Consider the following 3,886-nt stretch of genomic DNA (forward strand, 5'->3'; position numbering starts at 1 on the left):
ATAAATGATGTTCATCAAAATGAAATTCAAATTCCATGAGGAAGAATCTTAATAGCAATTTTGTCAAATATCAGAGATTTCTGTAATGGTGAATTCCGGCAGGGATGTATTAATATTGTGTGAGGATGATGTACTCACTGATGAGGGTGAGTATGATAGTGACAATGACATATTGCCATTGCAGGGCTGTTAGCTTAGCTGCCTTAAGTCCATTGGTAATTTGTTTTGTAAGTGCCCAAACAGAACAAGCACTTCAGGTACAAAAGTGGCAGTCCCTGTTGCTAAAGTGCTTGGTTTGTTAAACTGTGCATCTCCTTTTCAATATTCAACATAAGGGTGGGTGGTAGGGCCCAAGGACAATTCCATATTGCACCACTTTTCATTTCTGCCACTGCTGTGTGGCAATGTTTCTTAGATGTGCTATAAACTGCCTTGTGTTTGTGCAGCTGCTTTCTTGCTTAGTTACCAGCCAGCTTGCTGCAGGCTTTGGCCTAGAGTGGATGAAAACAATATTGTGAGCTGTGAGGTGGTCCATACACTGCATTCAACTGGTGCAACCTTCATGCACCAGTCCAACACTGGCTTTGTGTAACAATTTTTGATGCCTCCATGTAGAAAAATAAAAAATAAAGCTGTTTCTAACATCCAACCATTTTGTGAGCTGGACATTTCAGCAGACAAGGGGTTTGAAGAAGATGTAGGACCAAATATAGACCCAGATTTATCAAGCCTTGGAAAGTGGCTGATGAAGTACCAACCATCCAGCTCCTAACTGTATATATATATATATATATATATATATATAGTGCAGGTTTGGAGGGATGGCACTCCAGGACTATGTAATGAATTGTAAAAACAAGGCAAAGGGCCTGATACAAGTTGCATCGCAGAGTCTGCTACTTTTACTGAATGAGGTCCAAAGTCGGTAATGTTAAATCAACGTTTCAGAGCGTTGACTCCTGTATCAAGACATGTCTGGTTTCTACCATTCATTATATAGTCCTGGAGGTCCAACACTCCAAGCATACACTATATCAAATAATTGGAAAGGCACCGGATAAGTACTTATAGTTGTTAGGAGTGCCGAACATATTCCTTTATTACATATATATATATATATATATATATATATATTAGAGATGTGCATCGGAAATTTTTTGGGTTTTGTGTTTTGGTTCCGCGGCCGTGTTTTGGATTCGGACGCGTTTTGCCAAAACCTCCCTGAAAATTTTTTGTCGGATTCGGGTGTGTTTTGGATTTGGGCGTTTTTTTTCAAAAAACCCCCTCAAAAACAGCTTAAATCATAGAATTTGGGGTAAATTTTGATCCTATAGTATTATTAACCTCAATAACCATCATTTACACTCATTTCCAGTCTATTCTGAACACCTCACACCTCACAATATTATTTTTAGTCCTAAAATTTGCACAGAGGTCGCTGGATGACTAAGTTAAGCGACCTAAGAGGGCGGCACAAACACCTGGCCCATCTAGGAGTGGCACTGCAGTGTCAGACAGGATGGCACTTAAAAAAATTGGCCCCAAACAGCACATGATGCAAAGAAAAGAGAAAAAGAGGTGCACTGTGGTCGCTGGACAGCAAAGCTAAGCGACACAAACACCTCAATATCACAGGAATTATTAGTTCTAATCAATGGTATTATTGGTCCAAATCACTGGAAGAAAATGACAAAATCACTGGAATCATTTGGCAAGATCACTGTAATTAATAATTAATTATAAATCACTGATATTAATTGGTAAAATCTCGCTATCGCCTGCCTAGAGAAGTGGAACCTAGATGGTATTTGGTACTGGGGACACACTACCTCAAGAAATTCTCTAAGTGCCTGAAACTAACGCCGGATACCAGACGCACGTCTAACACCAACACAGCTGCCAAGGCCTGAGTTATCCGCTTTGCAACAGGATGACTGCTGTGATATTTCATCTTCTGTTGGACAGTCAATTGCTTACTGGAAGTAGTACAAGTGGTCTTCTGACTTCCCCTCTGGGATGATGATCGACTCCCAGCAGCAACAACAGCAGCGCCAGCAGCAGTAGGCGTTACACTCAAGGATCCATTGGAGGAATCCCAGTCAGGAGAGGACTCGTCAGACTTGCCAGTGACATGGCCTGCAGGACTACTGGCGTTCCTGTCTTCGGAGGAGGAAATTGACACTGAGGGAGTTGGTGGTGTGGTTTGCGGGAGCTTGGTTACAAGAGGAAGGGATTTAGTTGTCAGTGGACTGCTTCCGCTGTCACCCAAAGTTTTTGAACTTGTCAATGACTTCTGATGAATGCACTCCAGGTGACGTATAAGGGAGGATGTTCCTAGGTGGTTAACGTCCTTACCCCTACTTATTACAGCTTGACAAAGGCAACACATGGCTTGAGACCTGTTGTCCACATTTCTGTTAAAATAATTCCACACCGAAGAGGTGATTTTTTTTGTAATTTGACCAGGCATGTAAAAGGCCATATTCATCCCACGGACAACAGGTGTCTCCCCGGGTGCCTGACTTAAACAAACCACCTCACCATCAGAATCCTCCTTGTCAATTTCCTCCTCAGCGCCAGCAACACCCATATCCTCATCCTGGTGAACTTCAACAGTGACATCTCCAATTTGACTATCAGGAACTGGACTGTGGGTGCTCCTTCCAGCACTTCCAGGGGGCGTGCAAATGGTGGAAGGAGCCACCTCTTCCTGTCCAGTGTTGGGAAGGTCAGGCATCGCAACCGACACAATTGGACTCTCCTTGGGGATTTGTGATTTAGAAGAATGCACAGTTCTTTGCTGTGCTTTTGCCATCTTAACTTTTCAGTTTTCTAGCGGGAGGATGAGTGCTTCCATCCTCATGTGAAGCTGAACCACTAGCCATGAACATAGGCCAGGGCCTCAGCCGTTCCTTGCCACTCCGTGTCGTAAATGGCATATTGGCAAGTTAACGCTTCTCCTCAGACGCTTTTAATTTTGATTTTTGGGTCATTTTACTAAACTTTAGTTTTTTGGATTTTACATGCTCTCTACTATGACATTGGGCATCGGCCTTGGCAGACGACGTTGATGGCATTGAATCGTCTCTGCCATGACTAGTGGCAGCAGCTTCAGCACTAGGTGGAAGTGAATCTTGATCTTTCCCTATTTCACCCTCCACATTTTTGTTCTCCATTTTTTAATGTGTGGAATTATATGCCAGTATATATTATTATATATATATATATATATATGTGGGTGAGCACCTGGGATCCAGTGATCATCAAGCAGTATGGTTTAGTATAAAGACAGGATCCAACTCCTGTCACACAAAATCAAAGGTGTTGGATTTAAGAAATGCTAATTTTGCAAAAATGGGGAGATGTTTAAGTGATTCATTGGTGGACTGGTGGAACTTGGAAGGAGTGCAGGAAAGGTGGGAAAAACTGAAAAGTGCAATACTAAGTGCAACTGACCTTTGTATCAAAAGGGTTAGGAAAAGCACCAGGAAAAGGAAGCCAGTGTGGTTCACAAAAGAAGTATCAACTAGTGTGAAAGCAAAAAGATGGCTTTTAGGAAATACAAACAGACTCAAAATAATAATGACAAAGAGGTGTATTTTGACAGATGGAAGGATGCTAAGAAAGTGCAAAGGCAGAAGCTGAGGAAAAAATGGCCCAGTCAGTAGATAAAGGGGGCAAAACTTTTTTTAAGTATATAAGTGAAAGGAGAAAATCAAATGGAGGAATAATAAGACTTAAGACAGAGAGTGAGAATTTGGTGGAGGGAGACAAGGCAATAGCAGATCACCTAAATAATTATTTTTGCTCAGTATTTACTACAGAAGAAGGGATGGGGCCACAGTTAAGTTGCAAGGACATTCATAAAAATAAGGCAGATGAAAGT

The sequence above is a fragment of the Pseudophryne corroboree genome, chromosome 2 (assembly GCF_028390025.1).
Source record: "Pseudophryne corroboree isolate aPseCor3 chromosome 2, aPseCor3.hap2, whole genome shotgun sequence".
Taxonomy (NCBI): Eukaryota; Metazoa; Chordata; class Amphibia; order Anura; family Myobatrachidae; genus Pseudophryne; species Pseudophryne corroboree.